This window comes from Meriones unguiculatus, chromosome 2, assembly GCF_030254825.1.
Source record: "Meriones unguiculatus strain TT.TT164.6M chromosome 2, Bangor_MerUng_6.1, whole genome shotgun sequence".
NCBI lineage: Eukaryota > Metazoa > Chordata > Mammalia > Rodentia > Muridae > Meriones > Meriones unguiculatus.
This window is the reverse complement of record NC_083350.1, coordinates 35,924,155-35,948,292: the sequence shown is the minus strand read 5'-3', so window position 1 is coordinate 35,948,292 and position 24,138 is coordinate 35,924,155. Positions and strand designations below refer to the sequence as shown.

At 41.3% G+C, this 24,138-nt stretch overlaps 1 protein-coding gene across 2 annotated transcripts in view; it reads left to right on the top strand.

Moving 5' to 3' along the window:
• Positions 1–1,518: 1,518 nt before the first annotated feature.
• Znf475 (zinc finger protein 475) overlaps positions 1,519–24,138 on the top strand; it is a 49,407-nt gene continuing 26,787 nt past the window's right edge. Inside the window, exon 1 of one of the 2 annotated variants that reach the window (XM_060377276.1) lies at positions 1,519–1,954. The gene's annotated coding sequence lies outside the window, so the exon portion shown is untranslated. Of the gene's footprint in view, positions 1,955–2,670; positions 2,811–24,138 lie in introns of those variants that run through there. The other variant, XM_060377277.1, reaches the window with a different exon arrangement.

Below are 24,138 nucleotides of genomic sequence, written 5' to 3'. Positions count from 1 at the left end.
CTGACCCTAGCCTATCAGGTCTCATCAGGACTGTCTCTCATAGTCTTCCTCTGCGGCCTGGTCAGGCTGCTCCCCACTCAGGGGCAGGTGATCAAAGAGCCAGCCACTAAGTTCGTGTCAGAGACAGCCCCCGCTCCCCTTACTAGAAAACCCACTTGGATACTGAGCTGCCATGGGATACCTCTGTGCAGGGGTTCTAGGTTATCTCCATGCATGGTCCTTGGTTGGAGTATTAGTCTCACAAAAGACCCCTGGGCCCGGAATTTTTGGTTCTGTTGCTCTCCTTGTGGAGCTCCTGTCCTCTCCGGATCTTTCTATCTCTCCCTTCTTTCCTAAGATTCCGTGCACTCTGCCTAAAGTTTGGCTATGAATCTCAGTATCTGCTTTAATACCCTACTGGGTAGAATCTTGAAAGGCAAATGGGATCGATATTGGAAGAAGGTGAAAATAAGGAACTGCCACTCATTTTCACAGCATTGTCACACATCACTATGAAGGACTTCGTGGTCCGATATGATCTTTACATGTGAAGTTTGCAGTGACCAGCAAGGAACTAGCAGTCTTGTGGATCACTAAGTCTGCTGGTCAGTTTTGCCAACTTAACGCACCTAGGGAGGAGGAGCATCAGTTGAAGAATTGCCTCCATCAGACTGGCCCCGCCCATGTCTGTCACGGCTGATTGATGTGGCGGGCCCAGCTCACTGGGAGTGGTCCCATCTTTAAGCCTGGGTTATGTAAGAGGCTGTGCAAGTTGGTAAGCAGCACTCCTCCCCCGTCTCTACTTCAGTTCCTGCCTCCAGGTTCCTATCTCAAGCTTTTGCCCAGGCTTCCCTTCACAATGACTGCAATCCCTTCCTCCCCGAATTACTTTTGGTCAGAATTTTATTCTAGTAACTAAAAGCGAACTAAGACACACACACACACACACACACACCAGTTGCTAAGAAGGCAAGTGAACAACACAATGTTCATTTGCTCACCGTTAATCCTAAGAAACACCGATAATATATCCCTTCATCCCTGATCATAATGGGTAACGGGAATTAACAGCTTGGCGTGTCTTAAACATACACATGCACACACCTGCCTGTACGCACACACAGTCCACACGTAGAGAGGGTTTATCGGGCCCCTGCTGTGATGTCGGTGATTGTCCTTAGCAGTGGAGGTGTCCTTTCCTCACAGTTATAAGCTGTATGACTTTCAAACCTTAATGTATGCAGAGCGTTCCGGTATAGAATGGCACCACAGTCACCTTAACATGTCTAAGCAGATTTATACATGAAAAAACAAACAAACATTAGACCATTAGGTCATATATATTTTTAAATGCTGAACTTAGTTTTCAAAGTATACTTTAGGGAATGCTAGAAAAAGAGATCAAGCATAAATTCTACAGCTGGTACTTCCTCACACTTCACATCAAAGCAGAGCACTCCCTCTGAGAAACAGGCAGAATATTGTGTTTGGGGGTGGGGTGTTTCACACAAAAAACACTTCCTAATGTTCCCAGATAAAAGGATCAGCAGCGTAACAAGTAAGGGCTTGGGACCTTCTCTTCCGCAAAGAATAAGTTGTGTTTCCACATGAAGGACCACGGCAAGCTCATCTGCCTCTGCTTCCTGGGTACGTCGTGGTCTAGCTTCCAGAGAATGCTAAAAGTCCCATCCACCTTCCAAGTCTCCTTCTGCTTCCTTCGCCCCTTGTTTTGAAGTTCACTGAGCAGTTGCTAGAGAGCACTCTCCCTTCTGTTGCCAGGTTGCCAGGATGTATCCAGGCAACGGAAGCCAGGATTCCTTTCATGCTATGCAGCAGCCATACCTACTAATTCTCAGTCCCACAAGGGAAATGTGAGTCCTTGGGTTCCCAGCTCTCGCACCATCCTCCGTGGGTCCTCACAGGGGCCCGGAATGCCATGGTAAAGGCCGAATATTGAGAAGAGGCCAGACACGAGGTAAGTCTGTCAGGGCTTGTTCACTCTTGTCTCCCAGCTCCTCAGTCTGAAGTTTTACTTTCGGCCAGCTGTTACTTATTACTTGTATCCTCCCCACACTCCTCACTTGTGTGCAGAAAATATTTATCTGTGAGGGGAAAGAAAGTCAAATAGAAGTTAGTCCTAATAATACTGAGATTTTCCAAAACAGTATTTCACTTCCTTGTATAGTGTTAACAGCGAAGCATGAACTGTTACTTAAATGCTGTACTGACTAAAATATCAAATTTCATTGAAAGACACAACCTAAATAATTTTCTTCAAAGCATGTTTTTTTTAATTTTTAATTTTATTTACATGTGTGTTTTGCCTCCATGTATGTCTATGTGAGGGTGGACATTAGAGGAACTAGAGTTACAGACAGTTGTGAACTGCCCTGTGGGTCCTGGGATTTAAACGCTGGTCCTTTGGAAGAGCAGCTAGTGTGCTTAACCACTGAGCCACCTCTCCAGCCCCATAAGGTATGTTTTTAACACAAATGCAATATTAAATTTATTGGCTAGCTTATCCAGAAAAGAAACTTGAGCTCTCAGTTTGAAATTCCTAATATCAACTAATTTAGCAGAATATAGCCACATAGAAATCCTTTCAACCAAGGCAGGGGCGTTTCCATCACCTAGGAAACTGTCCTCGTGTCCTTCCAGCCTGCCTTTTCTCCACCATGCTGGCTTTTGTCACCAGAGAATACTATGACCCCGGGAACTCTCCCTGTCTCTAGTCCTGCAGCCTGGGCTCCTGTTTCTGACTCCGTGGACGTGGAGAATGTTTCCGGGCTGTTCCGAGCTGCTCTGGGGGCCGTTGCCCCGTCCTTTGATGGGTGAGCATGGCGCTGTGATTGTTCCACTTTTGTTTAGCTAACCCGCTCGCTGGTATTTGGTTTCTTTCCAGTTTGGACCTGCTTTAACCAAGCAGCTGTAAACACTCCTGCACAACTCTCTTTTTTCCACCAATTTCATTCTTTAAATCTTCCAGCTGTAGTGAGAGTCCTCTGACAAAACATCCATGCATTTGGAGGCTGCCATGATGTGTTCTCACGAAGCGTGTAGCAGGAATTGATTGCCAGAACCACCTGACTGGAAGTGTTCATCACCTCATAGAGTGGCCTTATTTGTTTTGTTCTTTTTTTGGTGGAATCAAAGCTTGTATTTCTCTCTCTCGGTAAATTTCAGGAATATACTGCACCATTGTTATCTTTCATCAGTATGGTTTGTGTTAGGTACCCAACAATTGAACTCAACAATTTGGACCCTTTAATTATTATCTTCCTTTTACACCCAGGCTCCAGCTGCTGGTAAGCACCATTCTACTCAGATGAGATAGGTTTAAGAAAAAAAGAAAAACCACTAAACATCACTAATCCTTGAGGGACTGCAAGTTAATGCCTCATATATATTAGGACGGCATTTAGAAAACATAATTTTTGAAAAACGCTGGCAAAGATGTGGTGAAATGTGGACTCTTAGGGGCACACTGTCAGTGAGGATGTAAATTCACGGTACTATTATGGAAAAGAGTATGGATATTCCTGTGAAGTAAAAATAAAATACCATATGATCCAGCAATCTAATTTCTGCTATATATCCAAAGGAAATGAAATTGGTATACTGTACTCCTTGTGTATTTCATTCAAGCACCAAGACAGGACCTCTAAAAGCACACCAACTGGACAGAGAAATCACAGGATGTATGTAGAGTATTATGTATAGTAAATGTAAGAGAACATTATTCAGTTTTAAAAAGGAAGAAATCCCATGTGTGGCAGCAGGGTAAATATGGAGGTCATTGAGCTAAGTGAAGTAACCCAGGTACAGAAAGACAAATGCTGCACAACCCCCTTTTGCGTAGACTCTAAAAATGTTCACAGGCCTTCTGGTGGTTGTTTTTATTTGTCTTTGGTTCAGACCTATGAGTGAAATTGGTAAGTTTGAGATGAATGTTTAACTTTTTCGAGTATAGAGTGGTATATTAGCGTAGTAAGAATTTGAACTTGCCATTGACTAATTTTTCCTGCTGATGTATAATTGTGTTTTGAATTTCTATTATTATGAGTAAAGCTACCACAAACATCTATCTATACATGACTTCTTATGAGCACTTAATTTTATATTTTATACAGCACGTAGCCTGTGCACATTGCTAAGTGCCAAACAGTTCTTCAGAGTTCTCATTCCTACCAGGAAGATGGAAATCCTTATTAACGCTTGGATTGGCAATCATTTTAGCTTCAGGTGTTGTAGTATGAATATCTAAGATCTCTGTGGCTTCTTTTTACGTTTTTCTTTGTAGAAGTCTTTTTATGTGTATGAGTGTTTTGCCTGCATGTATATCTATGTACCACGTGTCCAAGAGGCCAGAAGAGATTGTTAGATCCTGAAACTGAAGTTACAGATAGTTGTAAGCCATCATCTGGATACTAGGAACTGAACACGGATCCTCTGCAAAAGTAATCAGTGTCCTTAACCACTGAGCCATTTCTCCAGCCCCACTGTTGGCATTTCATTTTATTTTTTTTATGATGAACAACCAGGAACATTGTGTATTATTTCCTGAGTTGTACTGACTAGATAATTTTCATTGTTAGCAATCTAGGCAAAGATTTGTCATCTTTAAAACTTAGATTGTATTGTCTTATGTACACACATACAGACATACACAACAGATTCTTTTTTATAGATATATAATTTTTTCATTAATTTATTTACTTTACATCCGATCAGAACTTCCCCTCCTTCCTCTCCTCCCAGCCCCTTCTTTTACCTCTCTTCCTCTCTCCATGCACCCCTTCTCTTTCTTCTCAGAGAAGGGGAGGCCTCCCATGGACATCAACCCACCTTGGCATATCAAGTAGAATTAGATGCACCTTCTTCTGTGGAGGCTAGACAAGGCTGTCCAGTTACAGGAAAGGGATCAGAGACAGACCCTGCTCCTCATGTTAGAGGTCCCACATGAGGACCAGGCTGTACATCTGTTGTAGTTGTGAGGTGCCAAGATCTGTCTCATAGATGCACTCGGGCTGGTAGTTCAGTCTCTGTGGGCCCAGGTTAGTTGATTTTGTAGGTTTTCTTGTGGTGTCCTTGACCTTACTCTGACTCTTTCAGTGCTACCTCCTGCTCTTCCATGAGGTTCCTGGAGTGGGCTCTACCTAATGTTTGTCCGAGGGTCTCTGCATCTGTTTTCATGAGCTGCTGGGTGGAGCCACTCAGATGACTCTTATGCTAGGCCCCTGTCTTCAAGGATAGCAGTCTATTGTTAATAGTGTCGGGGGTGGGCTCTCTCTCATGGCATGTGACTCAAGTCAGGCCAATCATTGGTTGGTGAATTAAAGGTTTTGTGGGTGGGTTGGTGTCCCCCTGGCTACAAGTGATTGCCAGTTCAGGCTCCATATCACCTCACCACTAAGAATTTCAGCTAGGGCCACCAGCATAGACTCCTGGGAACCTTCCAGATCCCCCCACACCCACTGATTTCCACTCTTTCTCCTAGCCCTCTTCCCATACAGTTTTCTTCCATCTACCTCAGATGTCTATTCTATTTCCCCTTCTGAACAGTGGATTCTTTTTTTCCCCAGCAGATTGTTTATAGATATAAATCTTAAGTATATCTTTTATTTTTACTCTGTCATTTATCTTTTAAGTATCTTAATTTTGAAGAGCAATACTTGCTAATGCAGGAGTATCATTTATTATACTTTTTTATTTCCATCCTTTTTTTTTTTGCAAATATCAACATCAAAAAATATTTCTCTGTGTTTTCTTCCAGTTTTAGCTCTTGTGATATGGTCTGTAAGTTCTCTTTGAACGGTAAAAGTAGAGGGAGAGCTGACCCATGTTTTCACCCAATCCTCCCACTGCCCTGTGTTAGAGAGGTTTCCTTGCTTCATTGAGTCATCTTGGCAGTTTTGTCAAAAAACGCACCAACCAGAGCTGACTACATATCTCTCAAATCTACTTCATGCACTTGTTGTCTATCTTTATTAGAACTTTTAATTTTAATAAGCCAACCTTTATTGACCTATAGTATGGAAACAAATAATTGAAGCTGGTCCATGGGACTGAACCTTTTGTGACCACTTGCCATTGCCCATTCATAAAACTTGAATGAGACGGAGCCCTCTTCCTTGAGTGTTATCTGCATAGCTTCCTAGGCAATAACCAAACATAGGTGATAAATTTATTCACAAATCTTAATACCAGAAAATTTCATTTTAAAATATTTAATTTATTAATTCTCACTAACACATTATCTACTGTATTAAGCGAACTTTTCCAGACAGAGAAAAAGACGAGAGTATTCTTTTTGTTCAGAAGCCTCTGTCATAAATAGCCATTTTGAGCTTGAAAATGAAAACTATAAGTTACGTTAGTTGGTTTTTCCTGGTTGTTTCAGAACTTGAATCCCATACAGCTGTCTCTGATGGAAATTTGAGAACAGTGAAGGATGTACACAGTTCCGGAACACCTCCCCTGGAGGAGCAGCGATGGTCCTCCACTGTATCAAAAACAAGGGGAGGTGTTCTCTAAGCGGCAATAGCAGCAGCAGAGGGAAGGTAGAAAGAGGTACTTTGCTAATGGGTTAAACACGGTGATAAACTGTAAATTTTATGTGCGGGGTACAATGAAGCCAAATATTTATTTGAGAAAAGACCAAGAGGATCCTGGACAGAGTTGGGCACAAACAAAAGTTGATAGGAATCTGGTTGTGTTTTGAGTATTATTTTAAAATTTACACTGATTGATAATTGGATAATAATTAATAACTCATTTTTCAAAATGTGTTTTAAGCATGTGTGTTTTGACAGCATGCTCATTCAATACGCCATATGCATGCAGTGCCTACAGAGGCCAGAAGAGGGCGTTAGATCTTCTGGAACTAGAATTACAGATGGCTGTAGTCACAGTGTGGGTGGGGACTGGGAACTGAACGTAGGTCCTTTGCAAGAGCTCAAGTGCTTTTAACTGCCGAGCCATCTCTCCACCGCAGACCCTTTGCCTTTAAATCAAGTCTCATTTGAATGTTCTCATGCGGGGACTACACATTTTTCTCGTGTGTGTACAAGTAGTAAAACAATTTAGCTTCATAGAGGCCATATACTCTACCATTATAAGACAAATGCAATCGAAGCCAAATATGTAAAAGAATAAACATGACCATTTTCCAATAAATATTTATCAAACGAGGTGGGCAGCTGGCCAAATCTGGCCAATAGTCTCTAGTTGTCCAAATGTTTGAGTAATTCTGGTGAGTTATCTTTTCCAAGTCACACATTAATTTAGAAAGTTTGTCCTTCCACTGAGGACCAAGTACTCTGTGATCTCCTCAGAAGAGAAATGACTTTTGGGGAGAAATAAGTTTGGGATTCCTAAGTACTCATAATGCTGATGTATAAAAAGGATTGTGGATAAATAATCTGTAGTTAGGAAACCCAAACATTCATTTTCAGATTCTGCATAAACGTGCAGTGCCCCTGGCACATGCGGACTAGGTGTCATAAGGCCAGCGTGGTGTCCCTCTCATTGTCATCCCAGGGGCTGTCGGCTGCAGCATCCATTCTGGTCAGCCATCATTTCCTGAATGACTGTGCTCTCAAGTGTACTGCCTCATTGAATGCAGAGTCTCTGCCTCGGGATATATTTTTCTTGGACTAACTATAGTTGCATATCCCAGGCTAAATAGAATAGTGATGCCTCTCTATATATATTATGAAGAGGAATTAACAAGATTTAAATGTGGAAGTATTCCTAAGACCTACAAAGAAAAAGCCACGAAAAATCTTCATTTCTAAAAGTCCTTATCCATTCCCCACTTTTCTATTTAAATAATAACCTTGAGTTCTGTTGAAAATGTAACGGAAAATAAAGCCCATTTCATTCAACACAGGGTGTGTTTTGTTAGCACCTACTATGAGCCTGGCAATAGGCCAGGTGCTGTCAGTCCAACTGTGGAGAGCAAATGAGTCCCCAGTGCCTGGGAGTTTATGTCCAAGTGAAGGAAATGGATACCGCACATTCAAACCAAAAACCCCAAACAAAACCACATGGTGTAAATGCAGTTCAGAAAACACCCTGTGACATCCCTGAGCAGAGCTGGTGGCGGTGGCTGCAGGACAGGGATGGATGTGGATGTGCATGTGCCGGTGTGTGCCGGTGCGTGCCGGTGCGTGCCGGTGCGTGCCGGTGCATGCCGGTGCGTGCCGGTGTGTGTCCACGTGGCTCTGTGTTTGAAAGAAAGTGACAACAGTTCCTGGAGAAGGAGCAGCCGGGACAGGCCTCTCTGGGTTGATAACACTTGCAGAGAGAAGTGGAAGAGAGGAATCAGAAAACCAGTCAAAGAACTGGGAGGAGATTTTAGGCAGGAGAAGTTCTCACCCAAAGCTACATTTCAGCCCCCACCCCATCAATTGAAGGAAAAAAAAAACAGAACAAAACAAACAAACAAACAAACAAACAACAACAACAACAACAAACCAGACTGGCTTGTTTGAGACATTTGAGGCAGAATGAGTGAAGCACTGTACAGAGAAAGGAAAAAGGGAACCAAGATAGAGACCTGAAAGAGGGCTTCCCAGATTACAGAGGACCCGTGTGGTCAAGAGTTTGAGTTCTGTTTTGGGAATGGTGGGACATCTGTAAACATCTCTGCAAAGTACAACCAGAACCCAGTGCACAGATATAGTTGCAAGGAGAGTCTAAATGACTCGGAGGAATCAAGGTGAACGTGGTCCTTCAACGCCAAAGCTGACACACGGCATGACTGGTTAGGAACCTGTCTGGCAGTGGTATTCTGTGCACTGGCAAACATTCAAAAGCAATAACTGGACATGCAAGTGTTAACTGTAGAAATGTTTTCTGTGATTTAATGCAACATCACAAGGTGTCCAAAATCAGGTGGGTAGGAAGAATGTAGATGTAAAATCATTTGAGAAAGGCAACACACCCAAATTCATAAGAAGGAAAAAAAAATTGGACCACACAAAAAGGAGTGACTCTCTTTCTTGTGAATTTAGCAGATGATCCCACAGGGAAGAAAAGCTGCTAATGTTTTTAGTTTGTTGATCCCTTTTACCTTTCTTCCTGTGCTCATTGGCCCTGAATCTCACATGCAAACCGAGGTCAGATTGGGACTCTAGCTGGAGAGGTAGGGCAAGGGAGAACATCTTATCCCAAGTTAAAAGACTTGTCAAAAGAACAGCTTATGATATGAACAGAGAAATAAACGAGAGGCAGCAATCTAGAGATAGAAGAAATAAGCAATTTGGCAGAGCCCCAGATTTCAGGTTTCAGCCAACAGCTGTCCTTGTTAGTACCCTGTGACCTAGTTACAACACAGCATATCAATTGTTGGATAAGAAGGCATCCTGGAATAATTGTTAGACAAAGGTTAGGTTTATTATTAATACATTTCCTTACCCAAAGGCATGTAGAGAAGGAGGTATACATATGCACGTGTGTGTATTGTTTGTATTGTGTGTTAGCAGTTGAAGAGCTCTGAGAGGGGCAGTTTAACAGTAGAGAACTCAATGAAATGAGAAGAAATATAAATAATAAGCCTCTAGCTCATTGCTAGTCATGTATATTCATTAAAGCATAGAAATATACATATAGTCAAAGGATAGTCATAAACTATGTAATAAAAAGTTAATGTACTATTTGATTTGGTTCATGGCATTTTTCCCCCTCAGAAATATTAGGTGATTATGCAATGTTACAATCAGATAAATCTTGGATTGCATTATCTGTTTATTTCCAAGTTAGCCATCTTCCATATGAAACCACATGCGATTCAGCAAAGCCAAAATCAAAACCACATTTTTCTCATCAGTTAGCCTTTCCTATGTAAAACACAATATCAAATGGAATTTAATTATCTTAACTATTGGGGCATGAATGGATGATAAGATATTCCCAAATAAAGTTTTCCAACAGAGACTTATGGTGAATAGAAAGTGCTGTTTTAAATTAAAGTTACTTATGGACACTATCCATTCCCTGCCTACATAAAATGGGTGGTGGTGTGGTGTGCTTACAATTTGGTTATCTCTAATATGACCAGATTAATTTTATTATTAATTTTGTAGCTGGAACTTTACGGTTAACTAAAAGGAATCAAGATTTGCAGCTTAAAAGTGTGTCATCCTTCACAGGGCATTTAGAGGATAATCCTCTGTGTTTCTTCTCAAAGACTGACTCCATAGCCTCTTGAGATGTTTCCCCAGACTCTCTGCCTTTTCCTCCAAGTAGTATGGAAGTTTGGGGCAGGAAAGATGGTTCGGTGGAGGAAGTACTTGCCCCACTAGCATGAGGACTACAGTTCAGACCCCCAGAGACCACATACAGAACAAGAATACTCGGAGGGTGTGGTAGCCCACCCACAACCCCAGCTCTCAGAGCATAAGAGAGACACACTGCCCTGGGCTCAGCAGGCTAGCCCGGAGTAGCTGTATTGGTAAGTGCTAGGCTCAGGAAATAAAATGCAGAATGATCAAGGAAGGCATCCAACATCATCTAACTAGCCCCCGTGTGTGTACACATGTGAGCCCACATACATGCAAACCCACATGCACTCATGCCACACATAGAATTACAAAAATTAGAAAACAGGGCTCACAAAGCTGTGAACAAGGAAATCAAAAGCAGTCTGCAACCTTTAAAAGAAAGCTAAAGTAGACATTTGTAAGAGACAATGACTGAATACACACAGAAGACACTGCAGAGCTCACAGAGCGATCGAGGGCCTGGTTAACTACATACAGTCTGTACCTCCACATGGGAAATTCCACCATTATTTCTCAAAACATGGAGAGTCCTCTCTAGGCATCTGAGGATGAATTTTTCTATACTTGTCACTTAACGGAGTATGGCCTTGTTGATGGACAACGAAGGAAGACACAGACATTCTTGGTGCTGTGCTCCATGTTTTGTGAACCTTGGCTGCTGTGATTCCGGAAATTTCACCTGAGAGCTGAGGAGCCACATCCTGTCACACGGAACTCAGGTGAAGAGCTGGGTTACACATAGGACTGAAGTTACTAGGACTGGTCCATCTCCTGTGCACAAAGAGAGCAGAGTGAGTAATCTCAGCAACATAGCAAAAGCACAGCTTGTGCAACCCTGAGAATAAAAGCTTGTGGCCTTGGCGTTGTTTAGCTTCTGATTATCTCCAGACTTTCTGCTTTGATGCAAAAGATATAGTCTGTTTCCCTAAGTGACTGATGTAGGATTTTCTTTATTTACACCGACAAACGATCCCCACAGATACAGATCAAAGTAACCAGATTGTAACAATTAGACTATGAATTCTTTAGTGGACGCGCTGGGCAGTACCAAACACCGAACACAGCAATACAGCGGTAATGGTGAGGAGAACACAGAAGCTATGCTACAGATAACTGCTCTAAACTCCACTACCTGAGGCAGGATGCTGGATGAAATGAATTAGTCCCTAAGCTCAGTTCCAGGTTCTTCTCACTTGCCCCAAGTGTCCCCAGATGATGGGACACGTCTCGTCAGGGTGCAAGCACAGGAAGGCACAGAGGATTCTACCACCAGGCTCGGCTCAAAAGCACACAGAACACCTGTTCTAGGGGAATTCTTAGACTGAGCACAGGAGGCTCTGTTCTCAGCTCTAGAATTCAAAATAATTCCTTGGCCTTTGCTCATCGCTTTCAGAAGGCTAAAAAGCGAGTCTCAGTGTTGCTGGACAAACCATAAATCATGCATTGCCCAACACTGGGTTTTCAACTCCGTTTTCGTTCAAGTCTGTTGCTTGAACTATTTTAAAACTACGAGCAGAACTGGAGACCACCCTGAGCCATCTCGTAAGAAGGGATTGGAAAAGGCCAGTTCGCAGCCAAGTGCTGCCAGCCAACCCGTGTCCAGTGCCCAGCGCTGTGCCAGTCAGCTGCAATGCCAGGGAACATGGCCACCTAGGACCAGCTGGCTGGGGGATGGAATAAGCATCCTTAGAAAAGAGAGTGGGGATGGCAAACAGGATTGCAACGTTCCATATGGTTTGGATGAGGTTAGAAAACACAGTCCTATTTCTCAATATTTCCAGGACTGTGGCAGAAATGTCTTTCAGTTGAATCTAAATAAAATGTGGTTTGAGTTAGGTGGAGAATGAAAACTTGGGAACTTTTGGGGATATTTTAATCAAAAGGAGAATAATTTCAGAAATGTTACTAATTACATTTTCCGGTCTGCTGCATTATGTATAAAGATGTGAAGATGGCATTTGAAAGCATTGTAATAACAATCACGATACATATCAGTCCTGACATCTGCCAGCACTTTATCTTGCATTTGATCTTCATAACAACTCTGGCAGGTGATTTTTACATCCTACAAAACAGGAAAAAAAATGGGTCCAGGGCCGTTAAGAACTTCACTCAAAATTCCACAGCTGATAGGACTTTTGGAGCTAGGCTGTGAGCCTAAGTCCAAGCTTATGCAGAGGCAGTAAAACAAAACAAATAGAGAGACAATAACAACAATAAAAACTCTGGACACTAGAGAAGCAGTTCTGATACTTTGGTAAAGTACTTTTCCTGCTTTTGCTTAGAAATTTTGACATTACCAATATATTTCAACGATTTGCTTGGCTCTCTACTTTCCCCCTATTAATGGTGACAATTCAATTACAACTACGAACTGACAGCCAAGAGAGATGACTCAGTAGGCAAATGCTCATTGTGCAAGTGTAAGGACAGGAGTTAGAGTCTCCAGCGTCCATTTAAAAATGTGGAAGATTTTGCCTGTAACCCCAGCATTAGGAGTAGGAGGAGAGACAGACAGATCCCAGAACTTGCCAACAGGACAGTCTAGCACAAACAGAAAGCTCCAGATTCAGTGAGGGGCCCTGTCTCAAAAACTCAGATGGAAGACGACAGAGGAAGATACCCAACATAAAAGTAGATGGAAAACTATCTTGGTTTCCTAACAAAATATATCATTGAAAATGATTTCTCTTAATTTAAGTTCTGTGTAAATAAATCAAAACACTACAGAAGAACAATTCAGAAGGGTTTGTCAAGATTTTAGCAAAAAAAAAACATTTAGGCATTCGTAAGCTCTTAGTGACACAGGATGACCCAATTTAAATGGGTACCACACATGGTTTCAGTACTGGAAGGAGCACAGAAGTCCCAGTAGTTGGGTATAAATTTTATTTTCGTTAATTATGCCAATCTCTTTTCCTGCTGAAAGTTTGCTTTTAGACGAAAGTGTAATACATCTTTTTAAGAAGCTGAAAACATGATTTACCTGGTTCCTAAGAGTTAGAGGCTGAAGATCTTTAGATTTCATAATGTATGCTTTTTTTCAATCTAATGTGACATGCATTATAGGAAAATCTGTGTATTATTTCTATTCTTTAGAGGGGGATCAAAATTCCTGATATTAACTGTAAGCCAGTTCCTTTGTTTCCAATATAGCTTAGTTAGTTAAATCGATTTTCATAACTTTGCTTCTTACTTCATCCATACTTCTCAGCCTCCCAGCATTCCCCCTCCCCAAGCCCTACCTCTCTCTCTTTTGCTCTCTCTCTGTCTCTCACTTGTCTCATACCACCCACGGAACTCATCTACACAAGCCCATTTACATACTCACTTAATTCATATGTGTTTCGACTCACAGCAGTACAAATTACCTCAAGCAGTTCACAGCAACTAAAGGTTCACATCTATCTACACATCCGTACCTCCAGAGGCCCCCTTATCCATGCCTACCTAGCTACCTACGCACACACACATTTTCACACTTATCTGTACTCTCATAACTCCACGTACACATTCCCATCAACGGTATCCGTCCACACATTCACCCACTCACACTTAATTCCACACTCATTCATCTACTCCTGACTTATCTCCCAGTATGCATATACACACCCTTAAACATTTCATACATATCATACAGAAACCCGCCCTCCCTATAGGCCAGACCCTAGCATTTTGTTAGAATGTCATGTTTTGGATACTTTTATCTTTGCCTATGCTGCTGCTTCATCGACTAAACTTATCTTTACTTACACTATCACCTGACTTCCATTCATCCTTCAAAAGCTAATTCAATGTCTTTTGTCATGGGAATGAGCATAACAAAACTATAACCATCCAAAATACTCTTCAACAGTGAAGCAAAGTATGTTACCTACATAAAATCCTACATTATTTATCAATTAAAAGATGCAGATTATTGAAATATACAGCACGGTTGAATCTTCAGGAAATTATGCTAAGTGAAAACAAGTCTATATATTGTCTAAGTTCATTCATGTAATAGTTTGAAATGATGACATTTTCATAATGAAAGACAGATTTGTGGTTACTGGGATGGGGATTTGAGGGAAATAATATAAAGAAGATAAGTAAGGGTAAAAATAGCAAGTCAGGATTTTTACAGTGTTGGAACCATTTGGTACCTTGTCTGTGATAGAGGTGGATACTTCTTCATGCAGTAAACTTATACGGAGCTTAAGTCACGCACAGACACAAACAAATGAAATGGATATTCTGGATCTTATTTATATCTGTTTCTCTGGTCAGACATAATACTGTAGTTTTGCAAGCTGAAGGGAAGTGAACAAATGCACAAGGCATCTTCATATTGTTTCTTTCAACTATACTGACTCTATAATTATCTTAACAAAAATTATAATTAGAATGTAATTACAATGCCATCATCATACCTAAAGAGTTAATGTAATTTTTCATATCTGGCCAAGAAGATACATTTTAAAGGACTGTTACATGAAAAGAACATACCATGAAGCATGGCCAGTGGAAATTCCCTCAGTATATGGGAATATTCAGTTCTGTCCCACACAGAGAGGAAACTTGGCACACAGCAAACCATATGGCCACAACTGGGATCTGCAGGCATGATGAGAAACAGAAATGAACCATCCACCCAGGCTTAAGCAACAAGCTCTGATTAACCGTCCGTATCTTTCTTCCTGAATGAGAGTACGCAGCAGGAAAGCAGCAGGAGACACCAGGTCTTGTAATGGGTACATCATGTTAACAGCAAGCACTTCTTTGTATGACCCTTTTCTAGCTTTAGAGAAGCTTCAGGTATGATCCGCTTTAGAATAAAATAACCTCTCACGTATTAAAATGAAAGACTTTTTTTCCTGAGCACCACAAGCAGAAACCTCCAGTCCTCTCGTACCCTTGTACAGCACACTACAGTTTTCAGCTATGGTTTGCTAGTGTTCGTGCAGTTCACGCGTCGAGTCTGAGCCGGGCAACAGGAATGCCCATGAGCGTCTTCTGCCATGTTAGGGGGTTACACAAAAAGGCAACACCAGGAGACAGAAAATTAGAGGATCTACATTATTCCACAACTCCATACAGAGAATGGATGACACCACAAAACAGGAATGCATTTCCAGATCAGACTCAAAGCACTTTATGATTCTTCCAAATATGCAAGGTCCAGGCACCTACTTGCGATCCCTAGAGAAGTCTGCTTGTAGTGCTGACAACATGGTTTCAGGAAGAAAGGAGACTCTGTTACTCATGGTACACATGTAGTAAGAAATGCCAGGAACTGGCCAAAAGCAGTGTGCATTTAAGTCAATTTTTCTCTCTGATGTAAATATGCGATGCAAAACAAATAATGTAGTCAGAGAAGAAAGAGTTCAATGAGTATGAACCAGGAAGGCCATACTGACCACAGTTGGGGTAAATTGTCATTAACCATGGTTTGGGATTATCACCAAACTAAAAGGTGACACCAGGAGTCACTGTACAATGTTGTATGTTTGTTCACCTGCTGTTACAGAGTGAAATTTGTTATAGATCATTCAAGACAACCAAGGCATGGACTTGTTACCTGTGGAAATGAGCTTGCTTACTGGACCGTGACTTACTTAAAATTCTCAGACAAAGTGTGGACAAGACTGGCAGAATGACCTTTCTGCAGGAGGCTGCTGCATTCACAAAACTGATTTTATCTTTTCAAGATGATTTCATTTCTTGTTATGCATTGCAAGTTACCACAAAATCAATGGCTTAAAAAAATTACAAATTCATTAGAGACAGTTCTATGTTAGAGGTTCAGCAAGGACCTCATTGGACACAAGCTGAGTTGTTAAAAGGTCACATTCTTTTCAAAACCCCTTAGAGAGAATCTGTTTGCCACTCTCTCCAGATTCCAGAGGTGACCCAAATGTCTTGGCCTGTCGTTAAAGTCAACAAGTATTTATTGAGCTCTTTTTGTGCTTCTAATTTCTTTTCTCTCTGCAGTTTGGGGACAGGCAAAACTCTTCATGTTTGTGATTGGAAAGAGCCCATCACTCCTAATATACAATTATCTGCTTTCTGTATGTTATAATCAGCTTAACACTTCAGTGATATATTTCTCCTTGGAAACATTTAACATTGCTGTTATCATTCCAGCCACATTATGGTAAGCCATAGAGTCAACTTTAGGATGCCTCATTCTACATTCATTTCTCAATTCTGCCTTTATTGCACTGTGTTATCCCAGATGTAGAGAGAGATGGTGCAAAGAATGATGTGGGGTGACATGGACCATGAAAGGTAGAAAAAAAAAAGGCCAGTTGAAAACACAAAATAGGAAAAATACCTCAGCCTTTGCCACCTCCTGTGTGACTGAAAATATACACATAGGCCTTCCTTTTCTTTACTACAAGGAAACAGAGCAGATACTCTGACGTCCGTGGCATTGGATAGTAATTCAACATAGAGGGGCAGGAGGCTTTCAGTACATTGTAAACCACAGGTATCTAAGCCGTAAGCTGTGCGGTTTTAAAATAAAGGGCTGTCACTACATTTCAAGCTTTGCTTGGCTTGTGGGGCACAGACAGGGAGAAACTTCCTCACAGAGAGCTGGAGATAAATTTTAATGGCTTTCATCAGCTGAGGGTATCCTGTGCAAGTTTTCCCGAGAAAGGAAAAGATGTGTTACAGAGGATTCTGAGTCTTCAGTGAGGTCTAACCATAAGGTCTGTGAAAGAGTGTCTTCACAAGATTTGGTGACAACAAACAGAATGACAATAGCTTTGCACAGGACTATCATAGTCCACAGCAATAAAAGCCCACAGTGAGAAACGGTGTTTAGCTTGTAGGTGTAAGTAAGCTATCAAGTCTGCAGACTCCTTGCCTGTCAGTGAGTAAATCATAAAATAGAGCCTCATTCATTGATTGACACAGTAGAAAGCCAGCCTGCCCATGGGTCCTGGTCTGCTTTGACTTCCTTGCCAAGGACTCTCTTCAGATAGAGCTTTGGGTAAAGAGAGCATTATTAACAGCGCTGAGGTCTGAAATGAATGGTGTTAATGATCAGTTCAAGAGTTAGCCAGGCTCTGGGAGACTCTGACCCCTGGCAGGGGGTAGATAGAGTTAAGGCACAATACTGGGTCTGTTACTAGGTCAGTGGGAGGTATGGCTAGAAAGGTCCCTCTAGGACATAGTGACAGCTACCTCTCTCTTGCCAATCTACCCTAGCCAAGGCGGCCCTGTGCATTGTGTTTGTTCTTACCCGGACATGCTAGTACAGTATCTACACTATAAATACTGTCACCCATGGCTTGGCAGCCTATCCCAAAACTACTGTACGGAGGGGATAATGAATCAAGAGAGTTACAACATCTCATGTGATGATGCTAGTGAAACACGCATAGACTTGAAATTCTTTTAAAAGTCTGCATGCTAAAATCTGAGTATTTATTTCTCCTTTTTTAATAGTAATCAATTTTAGACACTTGATAAATTAAAGAGATTTCATTCTAGGTTGAGAAGGAATTCTATGTCCCGCTCTTCCACATTTTTAGCTCAATCTAATTTATACTCACTTCCTGACAAAATAACTTGGTAGTCATCTCCAGTGAGGGATTTCCAGAACAAGCCCTGAAAACCCCAAAATTGCCTTTATTGTTAGTAGATTATTTGATTTTTTCATTGACTGGTTCTTTAGAAAGAAGACATCTAACATCCCACACAAGGAAAAACACTGACCGGTAAAGCAAGTTCCTTTGGCTTCTATAGAATAGCTCAAATTACATGGATTGATAATTAAATATGCAAATGACTTCAAATTAGCCAGATGACACCATGAAAAACTTTTTTCCCCGCTATTGTTCCTCTTTCTACTGTCCTTCTTATGGGTTTTTCTACATACAAGGTCCTTTTCCCTTTCTTTTTGGAATTGCATGTGTCATCATTCTGACCCTCCAACAACTTAGGAAGATTTCTACTCGTGGCATTGATTGTTTTCTCCTCAGATCTTCCCTTCCCACCTCAAACCATGCATTTCATCTTCACTCTCCCTTGCAAGATTTTCTTCTAAACATTTGGCAGTAAGTCTGCTGTGACTTCAGCAGTCATATCTTTCAGAAAAGATAACATATCTTCCACTGGATCCTCAGTTTCTGAAGAGTTGGCGTTTGCAAATCCTTGAAGTGGTTTTCAAATATCCAATTAAGAGGAAAACTGTGGGAAAGGGTCAGTTTCAAGCGAGTTTCACAAGCAATGGTACAGACTCAAGTGGCCCTAGGGTGAAGCCTCAACTATAAATTAGCGAAGTGAATGGGTTGAAAATGTTGGCTATGTAACCTATGGCTTTCACTGGGCTTTGGCTCATACTGGTTGTGTGAGAGGAATGCAGGCGCTTTAGGCTAGATCTTCCACTACGTCAAGTTAATGCAAGCCACTGTTCATGTTGATATCTCTGAATTTAAATGTAGTGGCAATTAATTCAGTCTCAGCACCTTGAATACTACAAAGACTGTGGGCATGTGGGTTGTATTTTGCTTCTGAGCCAGTACTTGGGACAGAATTTTCTGAAAGATGAGAAAACCCAGTATGTGAATGTGCTGGTTAGTTTGTGGTTGCAGTTGTTACTGTCAGCTTGATTTAGAAAACCTCAATTTAGAAAATGCCTCTATCAGATGGCCCTGTGAAACATTTTCTCGATTGATGGAAGGGCCAAGCTCACTGTGGGTAGTGTCACCGCTGGGTTGTATGAGAAAACAAGCTGAGCCAAGTGATTGGGGGGGTGGGGGGAACCCAAAGCCACAATTTCTCCAAGGGTTTGTTTCGGTTCCTGCCTACGGGTTCCTGCTTCCAGCTTCCTGCCTTGAGTTCCTGCCCTTCCTTCTCTTGATGATAATAGGCTGTAACTTTAAGCCAAGTTAACGTTTTCCTCTCTGAGCGCTTTTGGTCAGTGTTTTATCACAGCAAGAGAAAACAAGCTAGGATAGTCGGACTCCTGTGAGTAGTCCCTAGTAGCCTGAGTCCTCCCCCTCCACCCTTTTCTTCTCTTTCATTTCTCCTTTCTCACCCTTTTCATTTCTACACAATACAGGCTTCTTGTATGCTTTTATTGGCGGTCTCCATAGTTATTTCTCTACCACATATCAGTGTGACAACTACGTGGTCATACCTGCTTGGCATTTGTGAATTTATACCCCGTGATTTGGATACTCAATATAGAGTGGAAAATACAGGCTGAGTCTAATACTAGCTTACATGGGGTGATATTATGAGCCTTAACAACATAAAATGCTCATGTAGAAGGCTCTACTTAGAGGCATAAAACATCCATTTCTCTCCTTTCCCTGTGCTTTTAAAATACCACTGACTATTGTGTCCACACTTAGCATTAAAGTGAATGAAAGTAAAAGAACTTATGGGTTAAATATCTTCATAGTGAAGAAAAAAATGAGGAAGGGGATTATTTAAATTAGCAATTAAGGTCCAGATGGGAAATGCTCACATTCCCTTAAAGCCATGCCTCTGACTACATGGCTTTTCCCCCCAGGGATTTCTATTTTTACTTCTCCAGTACGATTCTTATAGTTTTCAAGTCATGCAGACCCATTGCCAGCTGTTCTCATAGGATCTTTGTCTGTTCACCTCAGATTTACTGAGGACCACAGACACTCATTTTCCTAGTTCTTTCTAGAAGAGCGTGAGCCACTGGGCTCCCATCGGCCCTTCTGTTGATCCTTACTCTCTGAGAGGGATATTCTGATTTCTCTACATAGTCTTATGGAGAGACTGGATAACCAGCAGAGAAAGAGAGTTATGCAAAAACCATAGCTAGGCTTAAAATGACAAGTTTAGTTAAATCAGTAAGAAGTAGAGAATTGACATTTTGTAGTTCATAACATTATTTTGCTAAAGTTACAAACCCACATTCTCAGAGTTCTAAGGGAGTTTTATTGCTGAGGTAAGCACCCACTTTTCTAACATGTTGTGAAAGAGTTCCTTTGCCTTTGTACTTATCGCAGTAGTAAAATGATATGAAGCTCAAATATCACAGATTTTAAAAAATTCCTACGAATCTGTCTATATCTATCAGCAAGCAAAAACTGTAAGTTATTTGAATAGAGGGAATAAAGTGCTATTGAGTAGGAGCAAAGCTGTTGCCTAAGTAACTAACAGTGAAACTGAACAAGGTAAGGGAGGCAGCTCCATTCCCAAGGCCGGACGGTGACAGGGAACAAGCCCGAATTACAACAAGAGTCACCTGAAGAGACAAGAATCAGATCTCCCAGGAGAAAGTGCCTAACTGGCTGCAGATGATGTCCAGTGGAGGTCAGTAGGTCCCCCCAAGGATTATAAGAACAAAATGGGATTCCTCTGCTGTTATACAAGAGAAGTGAGCTACTGTTGGGTAAAGAGCTGCTGGAGTGATGCTCATGGCCATCACAAGCAGACAAGAAGCTATCAGTGTTGTAGGGGCAACTTAAATCCAACTTAAATCCAACATAACTCAAATACCAGGTCAATGCAGAAGACAAAAATTTACTGTAACCAAGCCAGCACTGGTCGATCATGACCTCAAAAACAGACTCAGGACCTGCACTGCTATGCCAAGGGAATGTTGTACAGCATATTTAAAGAATGCAGAAAGCAATGGGGGTAAGAATGGGCTGTAGCATTGTCCAATCATTTTTTGACATAAGGGTTTGAGCAAGGAAGTTTCCATCAATCAGAATAAGAGTTGGGCCCTGGGCCTGAGAACATGAGCTTAGTTTGACCCTGCAAGCAAGATGGAGAAGTTGTCTTTGAAATGGCTGGATTCAGACAATTGTCTCCTCACAAGTTTTTCCTCAGATGGCTGGACTCAGACAACTGTCTCCTTACAACAGAAGCTGTTCAGCTATTGAGGAGCCCCCAGCTCCACTAAGGCCTGGGACCTTGAACTTAGTTTCTCCCTATGATTAAATGGAATCTGGAAATGAAATGGTAGTTTCTTTTGCTTGTTCCCAACAGTCAACAATGAACATGTTGGCTCTTCCTCGACCACCTCAACCTGGTGTTCTTCTTTGATTGGCACAACTGCAGATCACAGCATGGAGTTCCTGTGGGCTGTGCAGTCTCAGAAAAAGCATCAGGAGCAGAGTGGAGAAGAGAGGATGGGAGAGCAGACACTAAGTCAATAAAGAGCCCAATAATCATCCCTCCTACTTCTTTAAGAAGTTCATGGGAAAAGTAAGCTTTTGTTTACTTGAAGAAGAATGTCATTAAACAATTTTCTAGAAAAATATCTCTAGGAAATGAAGTTGTATGAATTAATTTTTAGAAATAACCATTGATTTGATATTTATAGTTTAGAGTAACTTCACATCTGATTTTTCAGGAAAAATTATATATGTTAGTAAGTTATCTTTGCGCTGAACAAGGGAATCCTATCCCTTGGATTATCTTATTAAAAAGATTTTGAAATTTGAAAGAACAGCACTAGAACTCATTTTAAATAGTGTTATTTACTATGTGAAAATTTCACACATGTAAAACTGTATCTTGGTAATTTCCACCTGGACTCTACTGCTCCAATTCCCTTGGGACCTCAAGTACATTTCCCTTCCAACTTTCTGTCCTCCTCCTCCTCCTCATTATCATCATTATTTTAGCCATCTGAATCCAATTAGTACTGCCTAAATGCACATGGATGTGAGGTCATCGATCAGAGGCATGGGCAACCTATCAGGAGTCACACTTCTAAAGAAAAGTGACTCTCCCTCCCTCAACTGCCAACAGTCTCTCAGCTAAAATGGGGCCTCAGTATTCCCTCCCTCTTCCATGCTGGAATTTTTTCTGACTTGCTCTTGTATATGTAACCACAGCTGCTATGATACATATGCAACAGCCACTCCATGTCCAGAGGACAGCAGTTCACAGTACTCCTCTCTAATCTCCAGTTCATACATTTTTCTGCCCCTCTTTCACAGGATTTTGTGAGTCTTGATGGGGTGGAGGAGCAGGGTGATATACATCTTCCATTTATAGCTAAGTGCTTCCCGTCACTTACATAATAAAAATTTATTTTGTGCAATGACCATTTTGAAATTACAAATATGATCTCAATTACCATTAGGGTTTCATAAGTGAGAAACCTATAAAATATACAAATAGACATTTGTCTTATGCAAATAAATTCTAAGAAAAGTGTTCGAGAGCTCATGTAGTAAGCTTTAAACTTAACAGAGACTCAAGTTCATTCATGTCTGTGCACAGTCATATCAACTGTAACATGGCTATAAGCTAGTCAAGATGGCTGCTTGGCTTCCACACTATTCAAGATGGCTGCCAGGCTTCCAGACATTATATGGATTTCCTTAACAACAGTGCCTGTAATCCTAGCACTTGGAAAGTGGAGGCAAGAGATCACGGGTTTACAGCAAGTCTGTGATACGTGCTGAAAACCTGTCTGAAAAGAAAAAAAAAAATCTTCCAAGTCCCATCAGTTACCCACTAACTAACTGCAAATGAACTCACAGGCTTTTAGCTGAAAAGCCTGCTCAGCTAAAATTAGGGCTGCATAAACCAGTGGAGTTGGGCAGTATGGCTTTTGGTAAGTAACAAGCTACCGCCATCAAAATCTGGAAGGGATGTTACCTCACCTTCCACAAGCCTCTCTGTAAGTGACTATTTTTGCTCCCTTTGAAAAGCAAGATTTCACAGGTAAGAAAGACCAGCAAGTACATTAGGAGACTGTAGTCACAGAAGATGCTAAAGAGAATGGAGGCTGCTGAACAGAGCCAAAGACACAACAAACCTTCTTTGCCCTTGAATTGTGCTTATTAAGGATGAATTTCAACTTTTTCTTATATTTTTGTTCCATTTGAAGAACTTGAGTTCTATATTTACAAAAAAAAAGGGTTGTCTCATGTGATAATTATATTTATTTTGAAGGATTAAAATAGTTCTAGAAGACTTGATCACATTTTTGGTTGCGTTCTATAGCTTTTCTTTTAAAGAACATCGGCTAAAGTAGAAATGGACTCTTGATTCCCACAGTCATTACATTCAAATTTGTGTTTGTTTCTCCCTTCTCATGAACCCTAAAGGGAATAGAAATAAAAGGCAAAATCTTGATTTAAAAAATGTGATCACTCCAAGGCATTGCTTAAATGTTCAATTTGCAAATACGGTTAAGATGTGCCTAATTCAGGCACATGTCCATAAATGCTTGGGTAGAGCTGGCTGGCTTTGCAAAGTGCTTCTCCGTATGTGCTAACAACATTGTTTCATGATGTGTCTGGGTGACAGGCCAACTTCTTTACATAAATTAAGAATATGTATTGGGTGCTTCTAGCATTTTCGCTTTTATGACCAACTTACAGTGTCAAACAACCAACCATCCTTGCGCTGGCACACTGCGTTGGCAGAGACAGTGGCAGGCATGGTATGCACTGTTCCTAGGCTCCCCCTCATTTCACTCACTTCCAGGTACCTCTTCCTCTTTACTTTCATACCTTCACTTGTGGTAAGGAATGTCTGCAGGAGAGGGAAAGTTATTAAAAACAGGAACCTTCAGGCGCTTCATTGTGCTTTGCTGCAGAGACTGTGTTTGCAACGCACAGGCATTCTCAAACAGTAAGGATGGTTGGCGAAGCAGCCAGGGGCAGAACGGCAGTGAGAGGCAGAACAACAGGCATTTGGCTTCACTGGGTAGTCTTCATGGTCTTTTGTAAAGACAGATCAAACAGGTCATTTCTCACAAGCCTCTACCCCACACGCTGCACTTCCTCTGCCCAGTTGAGCCTGAGGAGGCTGGTAGGACGTGTTGCACTTCAATCAGAAGAAAGATTTAACAAGCCATGTTTGCCGGAAAAAAAAAAATCCTATCTCTTAAGGAACATCGCTGTCTTTGGGAGAATTTGTCTCCCTG